This window comes from Lontra canadensis, unplaced genomic scaffold, assembly GCF_010015895.1.
Source record: "Lontra canadensis isolate GAN:19392208 unplaced genomic scaffold, GSC_riverotter_1.0 scaffold35, whole genome shotgun sequence".
Taxonomy (NCBI): Eukaryota; Metazoa; Chordata; class Mammalia; order Carnivora; family Mustelidae; genus Lontra; species Lontra canadensis.
Genome location: NW_022631029.1, coordinates 9,366,686 through 9,386,872, shown reverse-complemented (window position 1 = coordinate 9,386,872; position 20,187 = coordinate 9,366,686). Strand labels below are relative to the sequence as shown.

The 20,187-nt window shown below is 36.4% G+C and overlaps 1 protein-coding gene and 1 pseudogene across 6 annotated transcripts in view; both read right to left on the bottom strand.

The window, feature by feature from the left end:
- The window catches only part of DOCK3 (dedicator of cytokinesis 3), a 581,779-nt gene that overhangs the window by 216,292 nt on the left and 345,300 nt on the right, over positions 1-20,187 (bottom strand). The window lies entirely within an intron of this gene.
- Positions 19,747-19,922, bottom strand: LOC116874134 (annotated as a pseudogene).

Below are 20,187 nucleotides of genomic sequence, written 5' to 3'. Positions count from 1 at the left end.
AACTAAACTTACAACATGAAGAGACCAAAACAATCAGAAAATGGAAACTGGAGAAACAGAAACAATGTGAGAAGTAAAAGAAAATTTCAAAAAAGCAATAATTAGTATTTTGAGAGCATAGAGATTACAGTACATCCCTGAAATGAGAAGAGGATTTAATGGAAAAGGAGAAAAAGATCCAGAGCCCAAAAGAACTTTTGGAAGTTAAAGATAATATTGATGCAACTTAAAGCAAAACTCAGTAAAAGTGATAGATTAGAAAGTTGAGGAATTCTGCCAGAAAATAGAACAAAAAAAGCAATACAATGGATAAATTGGGGAGAAAATTAATGAACCATTTCAGGATGTCCAATTCTAATAAAAGAATTATAGGAAGCAAAACTACAGAAACAGATGGGAATAAACTATCAAGGAACTAATACAATACATGTTCCAGGACTGAAGGAAATGAGTTTCTATGATGATAGAACTCACTGAGTAGTCAGCATAATCAAGGGGAAAAGATCTAAGACAAACTATTGTAAAACCGCTGAACAATGGGAACAAAGACATGATCCTAGAATCTTTTCTGAAAAACAACTTGGTCAATAAAAGAGTCTGGAACTAGAATGACATTGGACTTGTCAAAAAACAATACTGGCAGCTAAAAAATAATGAAGGAATGTTTTTAAAACTTCTGTAGTTCTGTAGTTCCTCGAGTACAATTCCTTTACCTCTTTGGTTAGGTTTATTCCTAGGTATCTTATGGTTCTTGGTGCTATAGTAAATGGAATTGATTCTCTAATTTCCCTTTCTCTATTTTCATTGTTAGTGTATAAGAAAGCCACTGATTTCTGTACATTGACTTTGAATCCTGCCATGTTGCTGAACTGCTGTATGAGTTCTAGTAGTTTGGGGGTGGAGTCTTTTGAAAGAAATTGAAGAAGATACAAAAAGATGGAAGACCATTCCATGCTCTTGGATCAGAAGAATAAATATTGTTAAAATGTCTATACTGCCTAGAGCAATCTATACTTTTAATGCCATTCCGATCAAAATACCACTGGTATCTTTCAAAGAGCTGGAGCAAATAATCCTAAAATTTGTATGGAATTAGAAGAGACCCCAAATCGCTAGGAAATGTTGAAAAACAAAAATAAAACTGGGGGCATCACGTTACCTGATTTCAAGCTTTACTACAAAGCTGTGATCACCAAGACAGCATGGTACTGGCATAAAAACAGACACATAGACCAGTGGAACAGAGTAGAGAGCCCAGATACAGACCCTGAACTCTATGGTCAAATAATCTTCGACAAAACAGGAAAAAATATACGGTGGAAAAAAGACAGTCTCTTCAATAAATGGTGCTGGGAAAACTGGGCAGCTATATGTAGAAGAATGAAACTCGACCATTCCCTTACACCGTACACAAAGATAAACTCAAAATGGATAAAAGATCTCAACGTGAGACAGGAATCCATCAGAACCCTAGAGGAGAACATAGGCAGTAATCTCTTCGATATCAGCCACAGCAACTTCTTTCAAGATATGTCTCCAAAGGCAAAGGAAACAAAAGCGAAGATGAACTTTTGGGACTTCATCAAAATCAAAAGCTTCTGCACAGCAAAGGAAACAGTCAACAAAACAAAGAGGCAACCCACGGAATGGGAGAAGATATTTGCAAATGACAGTACAGACAAAAGATTGATATCCAGGATCTATAAAGAACTCCTCAAACTCAACACACACAAAACAGATAATCATATCAAAATGGGCAGAAGATATGAACAGACACTTCTCCAATGAAGACATACAAATGGCTATCAGACACATGAAAAAATGTTCATCATCACTAGCCATCAGGGAGATTCAAATTAAAACCACATTGAGATACCACCTTACACCAGTTAGAATGGCCAAAATTAGCAAGACAGGAAACAACATGTGTTGGAGGGGATGTGGAGAAAGGGGAACCCTCTTACACTGTTGGTGGGAATGCAAGTTGGTGCAGCCACTTTGGAGAACAGTGTGGAGATTCCTCAAGAAATTAACATAGAGCTTCCCTATGACCCTGCAATTGCACTACCGGGTATTTACCCCAAAGATACAGATGTAGTGAAAAGAAGGGCCATCTGTACCCCAATGTTTATAGCAGCAATGGCCATGGTTGCCAAACTGTGGAAAGAACCAAGATGCCCTTCAACGGACGAATGGATTAGGAAGATGTGGTCCATATACATGATGGAGTATTATGCCTCCATCAGAGAGGATGAATACCCAACTTTTGTAGCAACATGGACAGAACTGGAAGAGATTATGCTGAGTGAAATAAGTCAAGCCGAGAGAGTCAATTATCATATGGTTTCACTGATTTGTGGAGCAAAACAAATAGCATGGAGGACAAGGGGAGATGGAGAGGAGAAGGGAGTTGAGGGAAATTGGAAGGGGTGGTGAACCATGAGAGACTATGGACTCTGAAAAACAACCTGAGGGTCTTGAAGGGGCCGGGGGTGGGAGGTTGGGGGAACCAGGTGGTGGGTATTGGAGAGGGCACGGATTGCATGGAGTACTGGGTGTGGTGCAAAAACAATGAATACTGTTATGCTGAAAATAAATTAAAAATATATATATATATAAAACCCCCCCCCCAAAAAAGAAAAGAAATAAGGGACCAGTGAAGTGATACTTTTAATTCAGCTCTGGACTTTCTCCAGGAAATCACTATTATTAATTGTATTTTTGTTAAGTTAATAAAAGGATGCAGGATTTTTTCAATGCCTCCTTTCTCTTGTGTAATTAATGATATTGCTTTTTTACATGATTGAGTAAAGCTACAATACAAAGACATGAAACAACAACAACAACAACAACAGAGACAACCCACAGAATGGGAGAAGATATTTGCAAATGACAGTACAGACAAAAGATTGATATTCAGGATCTATAAAGAACTCCTCAAACTCAACACACACAACAGACAATCATATTACAAAATGGGCAGAAGACACGAACAGGCACTTCTCCAATGAAGACATACAAATGGCTATCAGACTCATGAAAAAATGTTCATCATCACTAACCATCAGGGAGATTCAAATTAAAACTACATTGAGATACCACCTTACACCAGTTAGAATGGCCAAAATTAGCAAGACAGGAAACAACGTGTGTTGGAGAGGATGTGGAGAAAGGGGAACCCTCTTACACTGTTAGTGGGAATGCAAGTTGGTGCAGCCACTTTGGAGAACGGTGTGGAGATTCCTCAAGAAATTAACATAGAGCTTCCCTATGACCCTGCCATTGCACTACCAGATATTTACCCCAAAGATACAGATGTAGTGAAAAGAAGGGCCATCTGTACCCCAATGTTTATAGCAGCAATGGCCATGGTTGCCAAACTGTGGAAAGAACCAAGATGCCCTTCAACGGACGAATGGATTAGGAAGATGTGGTCCATATACACGATGGAGTATTATGCCTCCATCAGAAAGGATGAATACCCAACTTTTGTAACAACATGGACGGGACTGGAAGAGATTATGCTGAGTGAAATAAGTCAAGCCGAGAGAGTCAATTATCATATGGTTTCACTGATTTGTGGAGCATTAACAAATAGCATGGAGGACAAGGGGAGTTAGAGAGGAGAAGGGAGTTAAGGGAAATTGGAAGGGGAGGTGAAGCATGAGAGACTATGGACTCTGAAAAACAATCTGAGGGTTTTGAAGGGGTGGGGGGTGGGAGGTTGGGGGAACCAGGTGGTGGGTATTGGAGAGGGCACGGATTGCATGGAGCACTGGGTGTGGTGCAAAAACAATGAATACTGTTACGCTGAAAATAAATTTTAAAAATTAAAAAAATTAAAACAAAAAAAAAAGGGCCATCTGTACCCCAATGTTTATAGCAGCAATGGCCACGGTCGCCAAACTATGGAAAGAACCAAGATGCCCTTCAACAGACGAATGAATAAGGAAGATGTGGTCCATATACACGAAGGAGTATTATGCCTCCATCAGAAAGGATGAATACCCAACTTTTGTAGCAACATGGACGGGACTGGAAGAGATTATGCTAAGTGAAATAAGTCAAGCAGAGAGAGTCAATTATCATATGGTTTCACTGATTTGTGGAGCATAACAAATAGCATGGAGGAAAAGGGGAGTTAGAGAGGAGAAGGGAGTTGAGGGAAATTGGAAGGGGAGGTGAACCATGAGAGACTATGGACTCTGAAAAACAATCTGAGGGTTTTGAAGGGGCAGAGGGTAGGAGGTTGGGGGAACCAGGTGGTGGGTATTGGAGAGGGCATGGATTGAATGGAGTACTGGGTGTGGTGCAAAAACATGAATACTGTTACACTGAAAAGAAATAAAAAATTAAAAAAAAAAACAACTTCTGTAGTTTCTTTGTAACCAAGAATTTTATATCAAGCCAAACTATCAACTAAACTAAGGGTAAGGGCATTTCAAATGTGCAAAATTTAAAAAAAATTCTCCATATACTTTTCTCTGGAAGCTACACAGATAATGATTCATCATATTAGGGAGTTAATAAAGAATTAAGATGACATTGATTTAATCTGGGAGACAGAGGGACCTAGGAAAGAGGCAAAGAAAATTGTAAGGCCAATGTAACACAGGAGATTGGAAGGTTCCAGACAAGGTATCACTGAGAAAAAAATTAAACTGGTAAATTACCTAAAGTGTTTGAACATACTCAAAGGAGATTTTCATTTCTGCCAGAAGGTTAAGACTATGAAAACAGAGGAAACAAAACAAATGAAAAGAGAGACAATTATTAACTACAAAAAAAAAAAACAAACAAAGTTATACATGAAAGGAAACATCACCTTAGTTTACTGTGTGACTCAGATGTGAAAGTAGTTATACAGACATAGTGGCAATTACATTTTGATTCAGCACCCACAACAAAATGGTAAGGTAACTATTTAGTAAATTTTGGATGAGGGAAGAGTATATACATATGGAAAAGAACATTGAGAACCTAATTTCTCATCTTATATACTAGGAGATCATGAAATGATACCTAAAATAGAAAAAAAGTTATATATTAAAAGAATATTATTTAGAAATATGAACTGTCAGAAGAAATAGCTGAAAGAACTGGATAAAACATGTATGCAGTGGGAATCACGAATGGGGACAGACAGGGCCTAGAACTACTCTTTTCCATTAAAAGCCCAGTTGTCTTTAATACATGATTTTAAAAACCATATATACATATATCTTTGGTATTTTTTATTTTTTATTTTTTATTTATTTTTTTATAATTTTATTTTTTCTTTGATATTTTTTAAAAGATGAAATTTAATAACCCATACCATAAAAGGTCCTCCTATACCTTCTACCCCGAGTGGATTGCTCTGGGTCACAAAATTAAGCTGAGTCTCAATCCAGCCTTCACCAATGTTTATTATTTTATTATTTTAAATATTAACAAATAAAACCAGTCAAACATGAAATAATGCAGTGATCCCCTGTCAGAATCAACAAAAAAGCAAGATCATTTATATATCTCATTCCCAGAGTAGATGAGAAAGGAAACACATTCCACAGCAGAATGCCCCAGAGAAAGCTTTGTCTCTTGACTACAGCATAGTATTTGTTCATTCACAGCCTTCACACTCTAGTGACAGTACATATAGGGCAGGAATGATAGCAGCTACCCTGCCAACCAAGCCTTCAGGATATGACTCACCCTGTTGCAGCAAGGGAAGAGAAAAGGCAAAAAGTGCACATTTGCATCCAGTTATCTAGAGACGCATCACAAACAGTACTTTCACATCAGGCCATAATCCCAAAGTCATAACGGGATTGTGTTGTGCTAAATCCTACCCCTGTTTGCTCTAGCCCTTTTAGATGACTCTGTCTTACCTACCAAATAAACAAAACAGTTGGAAACTTTAAACAAAAAACACAAACTATTTATTCCCTACCCCACCCTTTACTATTTACCCCTCAGGTTTATGACCATTAAAAACACTTTGAAATTTATCCATACAATCTTCTGCCTTCCTACTACTGAATCTTGCTCTTGAGTTTCATGATTCTTTAACGTAGAGACAATATACCATAGTGGGTAAGGGTATTGGTTCTGGAGTCAGAATGTGTGGCCTTCTGTTTCAACCTTGTCAACTGTGGTGTCTTAGGCAAATTTACTAAACTCCTTGACTTTGGTTACTTTATCATTTTAACAAAAACAACAAAAAGAGAGCATTTCTCTGGGGTTATTACAGGTATTAACTGTGCCTGGAACTTAGTAAGTGCTCTTAAGTATACAAGCGATTATTGTCCCCCTTCCAAAAGATACTCTGCCCTGGTCTTGGCTCCCAAACATCACCAAAGCTTCCAGATATGCTTCCAAAACATGACCATGACATCCCTGCTGGGAGACTATGTCTGACCTTTTCCCTGGAATCTTACCATGTGCATATCCCTAATAATAATCCTTTTCAACCTCCTACAGCTACCCATAGTCCTGTTTGTATCCTTTTGTTTTGTCTTATTTTGGTTACTTATGTATATAGGCTTCAAAAATTATTGTTTACTTTTGCCTGCTTTTAAAAATTTTTATATGAAGAAGTTTTACATCTTTGATGAGATGAATCTTTACTTTTGAAGAATATGCTACTCTGAATAAGGTAAACAGAAGCTATTTACATTTTTTTTTCTTCAAAAATATGAGAAACAATTTAAGCATTACTAAGATAAGTACTAGGTTTGACCCCACTGGGCCACCATCTGACTATTGCATCACGAAGTATAAAACCAAAAATTTAATAAAAAATAAAGCATTTTCAATTAAGTTATTCTCATTAAAATGTATATGGTTATATATAACCTTTAATACCATAATTCTCTGACTCTGATATATCAATGACATACTACTGATGGTATTTACTGAACAGAAAGTTGGTTTTAAACTACATAAAATTATTATTTAATCTTTCTGATGTTTAAAATTTAGTTGTACTGATTTTACATGTTTAACATAACATTAATATAAATGTATATAGTTTATAGGTAAGTATATGTGTGTGTGCACACACGTGCATGTTAAAAGAAAACATTTTCATGGTTATGGTACACAATAAAAAAAAGTTTGGAATCCATTACTCTAAATCACACAAACAGGTATACCCAGCCCTCTACATTATTCAAAGCAGCCACCCTGTGCACCTCCTAATTTTTTGTAATTTCCAGACTGGTAGAGAGAAGAGGTAACTCCATTTCTTTCTATCAGCACAGCTCCATTTCTTTAATAAGGATCAAAAGACTAAGACTCAGAGTAGGAGATAAACCATAAGAGACTATGGACTCTAGGAAACAAACTGAGGGTTTTAGAGGGGACGGGGGGTGGGGAATGGGTTAGCCCAGTGATGGGCATTAAGGAGGGCACATATTGCATGGAGCCCTGAGTGTTATATGCAAACAATGAATCTTGGAACACTACATCAAAAACAAATGACGTATTGTATGGTGACTAACATAACATAATAATAATTTTTAAAAGACTAAGACTCACAAATAGTAATGCAAAGGTGTGTTATCTAGGCAAGGTTATCTGGTTCACTAGAAAGATCCCTCCAAGAAGATAATTATGTGGTAAACTCACAACTATCCATGGTCTGGCTCATAGCACTGATACGATTTTTGACCATGTACTGGAGTTGAATAGACTAAGAATAATGACCAACCCTAATAAAATTTCTTTAGGGACTTATTTATAAAAGCAAAACTACAAGCAAACTGCTAAAAACAATATACTATGAAAAGTTTGCTGATAAATTTATTTTTAAATTTTTAATTACACTGTAATTAGCATACAGTGTTGTATTACTTTCAGGTGTACAATATAATGATTCAACAATCTATATACATTTATCAGTGCTCATCACGATAAAAATACCCTTAATCCTCTACATGTATTTCAATCCTCTCTCTACTCACCTTCCCTTTAGTAACCACCAGTTTGTGCTCTATATTTAAGAGTCTTTTTATCTTTTTTTCTTTGTTTGCTTAGTTTCTTAAATTCTACATATGAGTGAAATCATATGTTATCTTTCTCTGACTGACTTATTTCACTTAGTATAATACTTTCTAGATCCATCCATGTTGTTGAAAATGGCAAGATTTCATTCTTTGTTATGGCTGAGTAATATTCCATTGTGTGTGTGTATGTATGTATATATATATATATATGTGTGTGTGTGTGTATATATATATATTTAAATTTAAATATATATGTATATATATATTTAAATTTAAATATATACTCATATAAACACACACACACACACACACACACACACACACACACACCCCACATCTTCTTTATCCATTCATCAGTCAATGAACACTTCGGTTGCTTCCCTCTCTTAGCTATTGTAAATAATGCTGCTATATCAATGTCATTTGCAAATATTTTCTCCCATTCTGTGGGTTGCCTCTTTGTTTTGTTGACTGTTTCCTTTGCTGCGCAGAAGCTTTTGATCTTGATGAAGTCCCAAAAGTTCATTTTCACTTTTGTTTCCTTTGCCTTTGGAGACATGTCTTGAAAGAAGTTGCTGTGACTGATGTCGAAGAGGTTACTGCCTATGTTCTCCTCTAGGATTTTGATAGATTCCTGCCTCACATTGAGGTCTTTTATCCATTTCAAGTTTATCTTTGTGTATGGTGTAAGAGAATGGTTGAGTTTCATTCTTCTACACATAGCTCTCCAATTTTCTCAGCACCATTTATTAAAGAGACTGTCTTTTTTTCCACTGTATATTCTTTCCTGCTTTGTCAAAGATTATTTGACCATAGAGTTCAGGGTCCATATCTGGGCTCTCTACTCTGTTCCACTGGTCTATGTGTCTGTTTTTGTGCTAGTACCATGCTGTCTTGGTAATCACAGCTTTGTAGGAATGCTTGAGATCAGGCAATGTGTAGCCCCCAGTTTTTTTATTCTTTTTGAACATTTCTTTAGCAATTCAGGATCTCTACTGGTTCCATACACATTTTAGTATTGTTTGTTCCAGTTTTTTGAAAAATACTGGTAGAATTTTGATTGGGATGGCATTGAAAGTATAGATGGCTCCAGGCAGTATAGACATTTTAACAATGTTTATTCTTCTGATCCATGAGCATGGAATGTTCTTCCATCTTTTTGTGTCTTCTTTAATTTCTTTCATGAGTGTTCTGTGGCTGATATCCAAGATCTATAAAGAACTCCTCCAACTTAACCCTCAGAAAACAGATAATCACTTCAAAAAATGGGCAGAAGACATGAACAGACACTTCTCCAAAGAAGACATACAAATGGCTAACAGACACATGAAAAAGTGTTCATCATCATTAGCCATCAAGGAGATTCAAATTAAAACCACATTGAGATGCCACCTTACACCAGTTAGAATGGCCAAAACTAGCAAGACAGTAAACAACAAGTGTTGGAGAGGATATGGAGAAAGGGGAACCCTCTTACACTGTTAGTGGGAATGCAAGTTGGTGCAGCCACTTTGGAGAACAGTGTGGAGAGTCCTCAAGAAATTAAAAATAGAGCTTCCCTATGACCCAGCAATTGCACTACTGGGTATTTACCCCAAAGATACAGATGTAGTGAAAAGAAGGGCCATATGTACCCCAATGTTCATAGCAGCAATGGCCACGGTCGCCAAACTGTGGAAAGAACCAAGATGCCCTTGAACGGACAAATGGATAAAGAAGATATGGTCCATATATACAATAGAGTATTATACCTCCATCAGAAAGGATGAATACCCAACTTTTGTATCAACATGGACGGCACTGGAGGAGATTATGCTGAGTGAAATAAGTCAAGCAGAGAGAGTCAATTATCATATGGTTTCACTTACTTGTGGAGCATAACAAATAACATGGAGGACATTGGGAAATGGAGAAGAGAAGTGAGTTGGGGGAAATCGGAGGGGGAGACAAACCATGAAAGACTGCAGACTCTGAGAAACAAACTGAGGGTTTTGGCGGGTAGAAGGGTGGAGGGTTGGGTGAGCCCAGTGGTGGGTATTATGGAGGGCACATATTGCATGGAGCACTGATTGGTGCATAAGGAACGAATTTTGGAACACCGAAAGAAAAATTAAAAAAAATAATGTTGCTATAAACATAGGGTTGCACATATCTTTTTTGAATGAGTGTTGTCATATTCTTTGGGTAAATACCCAGTAGTGGAATTATTGGTTCATATGGTATTTTTATTTTTAATTTTTTGAGAAACCTCCATACTCTTTTCTATAATAAGTGTATCAATTTACATTCTCACCAACAGTACAGGAGGTTTCCCATCCCTCTGTATCCTTGCCAACACTTGTTACATCTTGTCTTTTTCATTTTAGCCACTCTAACAGGTGTGAGGTGATATCTCATTGTGATTTTGATTTGCATTTCCCTGATAATCAGTGATATTGAGTATATTTTTTTAATTTCTTTTCAGCATAACAAAATTCATTGTTTTTGCACCACGCCCAATGCTCCATGCAATATGTGCCCTCCATAATACCCCTCACCTGGCTCCCCCAACCTCCCACCCCCTGCCCCTTCAAAACCCTCAGGTTGTTTTTCAGAGTCCATAGTCTCTCATGGTTCATCTCCCCTTCCAATTTCCCTCAACTCTCTTCTCCTCTCCATCTTCCCATGTCCTCCATGTTATTTGTTATGCTCCACAAATAAGTGAAACCATATGATAATTGACTCTCTCTGCTTGACTTATTTCACTCAGCATAATCTCTTCCAGTGCCATAAAGTTGAATTAAAAAGTTGAATTACTATGTTGTACACCTGAAACTAATGTAACATTGTGTGTCAATTATCAATTTTCACTTTGTACACTTTAAATACCTTACAGCTTTGTCAATCAGTCAATCATACCTCAATGAAGCTGTAAAACAAAACAGAACAAAAAACACTGGGTGTGGTGCATAAACAATGAATTCTGGAACATTGAAAAGAAATAAAATAAAATAAAATAAAATGAAAAAAAGTAAAATATACAACAATAATAGAAAAATTAGAAGGGAATATTAAATGTATTTTGATGTAAGTGTCTTATATAGGGTTCTGATACAGTGTGCATAAATTGTATATCAATACATGCAGCATATTCTAGTGTAAGGTTCTTAAATCAAAGTTCTTACATAGTATAGATTCTGGATACTAGTCCTTTATCAGGTGTCCTTTGCAAATACCTTCGCCTATTCCATAGATGGACTTTTAGTATTATTGATTGTTTCCTTCACTGTGAAGAAGCTTTTTATTTTGATGAGGTCCCAATAATTCATCTTTGCTTTGTTTCCCTTGCCTCCGTAGATGTATCTAAGTTAGAAGTTGCTGCAGTTGAGGTCAAAGAGATTGCTGCCTGTGTTTTCCTCTAGAATTCTGATGGATTCCTGTCTCACATTTAGGTCTTTCATCCATTTTAAATTTATTTTTGTGCTTGGTGTAAGAAAACGGCCCACTTTTTTTTTTACTATTTATTTTTTATTATGTTATGTTAGTCTCCACACAGTACATCTTTAGTTTTTGATGCAGTGTTCCATGATTCATTGTTTGCATATAATAGCCAATGATCCATGCAGTCTGCATGTGGCCTCCAGTTTTCCCAGCACCATTTGTTGAAGAGACTGTCTTCTTTCCATTGGATATTCTTTCCTGCTTTGTCAAAGATTAGTTGACCATATAGTTATGGGTCTGTTTCTGGGTTCTCTGTTCTGTTTCATTGATCTATGTGCCTGTTTTTATGCCAGTACCATAATGTCCTAATGATTATAACTTTGTAATGCCACTTGAAGTCTGGTATTGTGATACCTCTTGCTTTGCCTTTTTAACATTTCTTTGGCTATTCAGGATCATTTCTGGTTCCATATAAATTTTAGGATTATTTGTTCTATCTCTGTGAAAAATGCTGGTGTTATTTTGATAGGGATTGCATTGAATGTGTAGATTGCTTTGGGTAGTATAGATATTTTAACAATATTTGTTCTCCCAATCCATAAGCATGGACTATTTTTCCATTTCTTCGTGTCTTCCTCAATTTCCTTCATAAGTGTTCTATAGTTTTCAGCATATAGATCTTTCACCTCTTTGGTTAGGTTTATTCTTAGGTATCTTATAATTTTGGTGCAATTGTAAATGAAATCAATTTCTTGATTTCTCTTTCTGCTGCTTCATAATTGGTGTATAGAAATGCAACATATTTCACTGATTTTATAACCTGTGATTTTACTGAATTCATGTATCAGTTCTAGCAATTTTTTTGATGTTTGATTTTTAAAAATTTCTTTTCAGTGTTCCAGAATTCATTGTTTATGCACCACATCCAGTGCTCCATGTAGTACATGCCCTCCATAATCTAGCAATTTTTTTGATGAAGTCTTTCAGGTTTTCTACATAGAGTATCATGTTGTCTGTGAAGAGGGAAAGTTTGATTTCTTCCTTGACAATTAGGCTGCCTTTTATTTCTTTTAGTTCTCTGATTGCTGAAGCTAGGACTTCCAGTACTCTGTTGAACAAGAGTGGTGAGAGTGTACATCCCTGATGTGTTCCTGACCTTAGGGGAAAAGCTGCTTTTCCCCATTGAGGATGATACTAGCTGTGGGTCTTTTGTATGTGGCCTTATAATGTTGAGGTATGTTCTTTCTATCCCTACAATCTTAAGAGTGTTTTTTTTTTTATCAAGAAATGATGCTGTATTTTGTCAAAGGTTTTTTTCTACATCTATTGAGAGGATCATATGGTTCTTATTCTTTCTTTTATTAATGTGATGCATCCTGTTAATTGTTTGGTGGATACTGAACCACTCCTGAAGCCCAGAAATAAACCCACTTGATCATGGTGAATAATCCTTTTAATGCACTGTTGGATTCAATTAGCTAGTATCTTATTGAGAACTTTTGTATCCATATTCATCAAAATCAACACACCCCAAAATAAATAATCTAGCTAAGAAATGGGAAGAAGACATGAATGGACATTTCTCCAAAGAAGACATATAAATGGCTAACAGATACATGAAAAAATACTTGACATCATTTGACATCAGCAAAACACAAATTAAAGCCACAATGAGATACTGCCTCACACCAGTCAGAATAACTAAAATTAATAACTCAGAAAACAACAGGTGTTGACAAAGATGTAGAGAAAGGGGAACCCTTTCACATTGTTGGTGGGAATGCAAACTGGTACAGCCATTCTGGAAAACAATACAGAAGTTCCTCAAAAAGTTAAAAATAGAAGTATCCTATGACCCAAGAATTGTACTACTAGGTATTTATCCAAAGGATAAAAAAGTGCTGATGTGAAGGGCCACATGCACCCCAATGTTTATGGCAGTATTATTAACAATAGCCAAATTATGGAAAGAGCTCAAATGTCCATTGACTGATAAATGGATAAAGAAGATGTTATATATACACATGCATATATATATAGGAATATTTCTCAGCCATCAAAAAGAATGTATTCTGGCCATTTGCAATAATGTAAATGGAACTCGAGTGTGTTATGCTAAGCAAAGAAAACAGTCAGAGAAAGACAAATATTATGTAATTTCTTTCAGATCTGGGATTTAAGAAACAAAACAGATGAACACAGGGGAAAGGAAGGAAAAATAAGATAAAAATAGAGAGGGAGGCAAACCATAGAGACTCTATAGTTAAGAAAACAAACTGAGGGTTGCTAGAGGGGAGGTGGGTAGAAAGATGGGCTAAACAGGTGATGGGTATTACAGAAGTTACTTTTTGGGATGAGCACTGGGTGTTACAGGTAAGTGATCAATCATTAAATTCTACTCCTGAAATCAATAATATACTACATGTTAACTAACTTGAATTTAAATTAAAAAAAAAGTTCTTATATATTATATTTTAAAAAGTCAATCTCAGAAAAAGAGCTGATCATTGCTTGGTGGAGTGGGTGGGGAACATGGGGAGATGTTGATCATAGGGCCCAAATTTACTTATAAGATGAGTAAGTTCTGGAGATCTAATATACAGCATGATGTCTATAGTTGGTAATACTGTATTGTATATTTAAAATTTGCTAAGCCAGCCTTTCCCCTAAGGTCAGGAACATGGCAGGGATGTCCACTATCACCACTGCTATTCTACATAGTACTAGATGTCCTAGTCTCATCAATCAGACAACAAAAAGAAATAAAAAGCATGTGAATCAGCAAAGAAGAAGTCAAACTCTTACTCTTTGCAGATGATATGATACTTTACGTGGAAAACCCAAAAAACTCCACCCCAAAACTGTGAGAACTCAAACAGGAATTCAGTAAAATGTTAAGACATAAAATTAATGCACAGAAATCTGTTGCATTTCTATACACCAACAACAAGACAGAAGAAAGAGAAATTAAGGAGTCGATCCCATTTACAACTCCACCCAAAACCATAAGATATCTAAGAATAAATGTAACCAAAGAGGCAAAGAATCTGTACTCAGAAAACTATAGAATACTTATGAAAGTAATTGAGGAAGACACAAAGAAATGGAAAAACGTTCCATGCGCATGGATTGGAAGAACAAATATTGTGAAAATGTTCATGCTATCTAGAGAAATCTACACATTTAATGCAATCCCTATCAAAATACCATCAACTTTTTTTTCAAAGAAATGGAACAAATAAACCTAAAATTTATATGGAACCAGAAAAGACCCTGAATAGCCAGAGGAATGTTGAAAAAGAAAACCAAAGTTGGTTGCATCACAATTCTGGACTTCAAGCTCTATTATAAAGCTGTAGTCACCAAGACAATACGGAACTGGCACAAATACATAGATCAGTGGAACAGAGTAGAGAGCCCAGAAATGGACCTTCAACCCTATGGTCAACTAATCTTTGAAAAAGCAGGAAAGAAGTCCAATGGAAAAAAGTCTCTTCAACAAATGGTGTTGGGAATATTGGACAGCTACATGAAGAAGACTGAAACTGGACCATTTCCTTACACCATACACAAAAATAGACTCAAAATGAATGAAGGACCTCAATGTGAGAAAGGAATCTATCAAAAGCCTTGAGGAGAACACAGGCAGCAACCTCTCCCCCTTCAATCATAGCAATTTCTTCCTAGAAACATTGCCTAAGACAAGGGAAGCAAGGGCAAAAATGAACTATTGGGACTTCATCAAGATCAAAAGCTTTTGCACAGCAAAGGAAGCAGTCAATAAAACCAAAAGACAGCTGACAGAACAGGAGAAGATATTTGCAAGTGACATATTAGATAAAGGGCTAGTATCCAAAATCTATAAAGAACTTATCAAGCTCAATACCCAAAGAACAAATCATCCTATCAAGAATTGGGCAGAAGACATGAACAGACATTTCTGCAAAGAAGACATCCAGATGGCCAACAGACACATGAAAAAGTGCCCCACATCACTCGGTATCAGGGAAATACAAATCAAAACCTCAGTGAGATACTACCTCACACCAGACAAAATGGCTAAAATTAACAAGTCAGGAAATGACAGGTGTTGGCAAGGATGTAGAGAAAGGGGAACCCTCCTATATTGTTGGTGGGAATGCAAGGTGGTGAAGCCACTCTGGAAAACAGCATGGCGGTTCCTCAAAAAGTTGAAAATAGAGCTACCCTAAGACCCAGCAATTGCACTACTGAGTATTTACCCCAGAGATACAAATGTAGTGATCCAAAGGGGTATATGACTTGAATGTTTATAGCAGCAATGTCCACAATAGCAAAACTATGGAAAGAACCTTGATGTCCATCAACAGATGAATGGGTAAAGGAGATGTAGTATACACACAGGAATACTATGTAGCCATGAAAAAACACCCAAAAATCTTGCCATTTGCAATGACATGGATGTGACTAGAGGCTATTATGCTAAGTGAAATAAGTCAGAGGAAGACAATTATCATATGATCTCACTGATACGAGGAATTTGAGAAACAAGATGGGGGATCATAGAGGAAGGGAGGGAAAAATGAAAAACAAGATGAAACCAGAAAGGGAGACAAACCATAAGAGACTCTTAATCTCAGGAAACAAACTGAGGGTTGCTGGAGTGGAGAGGGGTGGAAGGGATGGGGTGACTGGGTGATGGACATTGGGGAGAGTATGTGCTATGGTGAGCACTGTGAATTGTGTAAGACTAATGACTTACAGACCTGTATCCCTGAAATAAATAATACATTATATGTTAATGAAAAAATTTGCTAAACCAGATTAGGGATTCTCACCATACACACAGAAAAAAAATAACTATGTGATGGAATGGATGTGTTAATTAACTTGATTGTGGCAAAACATTTCACAATATATATTTATATCAAATCATCTTGTATACTTTAAATATATACAATTTTATTTGCCAATTATACCCCCCCAAAATCTGGAAAAGATAGGCATATATACTACAATGCAGCAATTTTACACCCAGTGATATCCCAAAGAAACTCTGATACAGGTCCTTGAGGAAATTTTTATAGGATATTTATTACAGAACTATCTGTAGCATCAGGAAGTTGGAGGCAAACTAGGAGCAATAGCAAGAAATAATAAACTAAGAGAAGGAAATCTTGCCATTGTGATAACATGGATGAACCTGCAACACATTATGCTAAGTGAAATAAACCAGACAGAAATACAAGTAATAATAATAATAATTTTTTAACAAGCAATAGTTACCCTGTTAGAATTAAATGGAGAAATTTAAGAAGCGCTTGGGTGGCTCAGTCAGTTAAGTGGCTCACTCTTGATTTTGGCTGAGGCCATGATCTCCAGGTCATGAGATCCAGCCTCCTGTCAGGAGCCTCATGTCAAGCTTTACATGAGGTACACTGAAGATTCTCTCTCCCTCCTCCTCTCCCTGCCCATGCGCTCTTTTTTTGTCTCTAAAATAATTAAATCTTCAAAAAACAAAAAAGGAGAAATTTAAAACCCCTAATTATTAACTTAAAATCAATAAATGCAAAAACATTTTAACATATATCATGTGTTTTTTATAAAAAAATAACTGTATTTTTCAAAATAAAAAAAATCAGTGAAAAAAAGAAATAATAATATAAATATCCACAGAGCAACATTATATTGTTTGGGGAAATACAAATTTCAATAACTTACACAAAATTAAAAACACATAAAATTTGGGGAGAATAACATATCTGAGAACATACATTAAATATATTAGAATAACTGCTTATAGTGGTGGTGGTGGGAGAATAGGAGTAAAGATAGAGAATAATGGGAAAACATATAGAAATAAACAAGGGAGGAGACTTAAGTGGACAGATGACAGTGCCATAAACCAGGAAGTCTGAATATCTCAAACCTTACTTGAGGTTCAAAAGAAAATATAATAAACAAAACAATATGTCGAGTTATCACTTAACAATGAGAAACATTAAGAGAGCTTGATGTTAGTTAGCACTGGCCTTGGCAACACTGTACATAAACAGTCAAAACATCCGAAGGTTACATACCCGGAATGGACTCTAACAATGGGAAATGTGTTATTTGGATATTGGAAGGATAGTCTGGTGGTCTCATTCATGCATCTCCACAATATAACGAAACACGATCTCTCTGCTGTATAAATGCCTATCTGCTTCTGTAGACTAAGCCTTATGAAATTTCCACAGGTACTGATTTTTCTGAACAATTAGTTTCTCCTGCAGTACCTGGGTTTTTACTTCTCTCTGGCTCAAATCTAAAATTCTACTTTATTTTATAGCTGACTCCTGAAAAATCAGTTCTCTCTTGCCTGGATTCTGGAACCTTGCCAATCCCTAGCATATACACCCCAGCTTACCAGATGAAATGTGCCTCAAGAAGGGAAGGGGTAGGGCACCCTAACAGAATTCCCTTTTCCTTATTAAATTATCTGGATGAGGAGTACTAATATTTGACTCTGTGATACTCCTCCCCCCGCCCAAGTTTCTATCATTTAAAAATCACTTTACTGGCTAACAATTTTTCTTTAGATAAATTCATACTAGTTCCTAAAAAGTCTGGTAGGCTACATTAATTTTCTAAGGTTATTCCAAGTATGCTACGAAGAATTATATATTGCTTTTGTCATTTACTCTCAGAGGGAAAACTTATTTTCTTATTTCAAAAGTTCTTGGGAATGATAACCTCATCCTCATTTTTACCTTCTTTTACTGCCTTTCAGGCCAGATCCAGCATTAAAGTAAGACCTAGCCTTTAAATTGCCTCTTACTGACATTCCCTAGAGTCCTGACTTACTCGATGCAATCCTCCCCCATTCAAGATTTTTCTCTTAATCCTTAGTATACATTTTTTATGAGACCTTTGACTGTGATTAACATTTGTTAAACTTATGGCAGCTTTATGTCACAGTTCAAGGATCATGAGCAGAAAATCAGAGTTCTCCTTTAGTTGAAAGTTTAAAATAGTTTGGGACCTGAAGAAATGATATTAAAGGACATGAAGTTGTCAACTTAACAACATTGCTATTAGGTAAGGAACAATACAACAGATAATAATAAGCTTTGAATTACTGTCAGCATTGGTCCTTATTATTTTTTTAAAAGATTTTATTTATTTACTTGAGGGAGAATGAGTGAGAGAGAGCATGAGAGAGGAGAAGGTCAGAGGGAGAAGCAGACTACCCAAGGAGCTGGGAGCCTGATGCAGGACTCGATCCTGGAAGTCCGGGATCATGACCTGAGCCGAAGGCAGTTGCTCAACCAACTGAGCCACCCAGGCGCCCAGTATTTGTCCTTATTTTAATGACAGAATCAATCAACTTGCATCTTAGGAAAAAGAAAACATGTCATGTTATTACTATCTATAAAAAGTAAGTTTAATTGATCAGCAGTATCACTTTCAAATACTAAGGCAAATAAACAAAAGTTTATTTTGGAATTATACCCAGGTAAAACTATTTTCAAGGCTCAAATCCAAGGAAATGACATATGCAAAGAAACAATACTGGAAATGCTCTTAATTTTCTTTTAAAAAAATCATTTTCTTCCTGCATTAAGAGCTATTGTCAAACACTAGGAGAACATGACTAATACTCAAACCTGTTATTACCATACTGTATAATTAACAATGAATCAACATGTGCCCAACTTCTTAGCATCCCTCAGATATTTGTTAAGAGAAACAAAAGTTCAAGAGATTTATGCTAAACTACTCTTCTTTCTCATGTTAAAAAGAACACTATGCCACAAAGATACCACATCACACTGGTCAGAATGGCTAAAATTATTAACTCAGAAAACAACAGATGTTGGTGAGGAAGTGGAGAAGCGGTAACTCTCTTACACTGTTGGTGGGAATGCAAACTCTGGAAGACAGTATGGAGTTTCTTCAAAAAGTTAAAAATAGGAGGACATGGGGAGTTAGGAGAAGGGAGTTAGGGGTAATTGGAAGGGGAGGTGAACAAAGAGAGACGAAGGACTCTGAAAAACAATCTGAGGGGTTTGAAGAGGTGGGGGGGTGGGAGGTTGGGGGAACCAGGTGGTGGGTATTAGAGAGGGCATGGATTGCATGGAGCACTGGGTGTGGTACAAAAACAATGAATACTGTTATGCTGAAAATAAATAAAATGATTAAAAAAAAAGTTAAAAATAGAACTACCCTAAAACCCAGCAATTGTACCACTACGTATTTACCCAAAGGATACAAAAATAGTGATTCAGGGGCACCTGGGTTGCTCAGTGGGTTAAAGCCTCTGCCTTCAGCTCAGGTCATGAACCCGGAGTCCTGGGATCAAGCCCCGCATTGGGCTCTCTGCTCAGCAGGGAGCCTGCTTCCCCCTCTCTCTCTCTGCCTGCCTCTTTGCCTACTTGTGATCTCTGTCTGTCAAATAAAAATAAATAAAATTCATTAAAAAATAAAAAAATAAAAAATAAATAAATAATAGTTATTTTACACTTGATCTTAGCCAAAAGGCCGAGAAGCGATAAATGATAGTTATTTTAGAATGAAGAAGTAAATGAAAAGCTCACAAAATCCTCACATAGAGAAAAAGAAGGAAATGACTATCACAAAAGTCAAGATAATGGTGATTTCAGCAGAAGGGGGGTCATGGGGGCTCTGTAATATTCCTGTGTGTGTGCATGTGTAAGCACATATGTGCTCATTTGTGCATGTGTACATATCTTCCTTATCCATCTGTATATCCATGGACACTTGTGTTGCTTCCATATCTTGGCTATTGTAAATAATG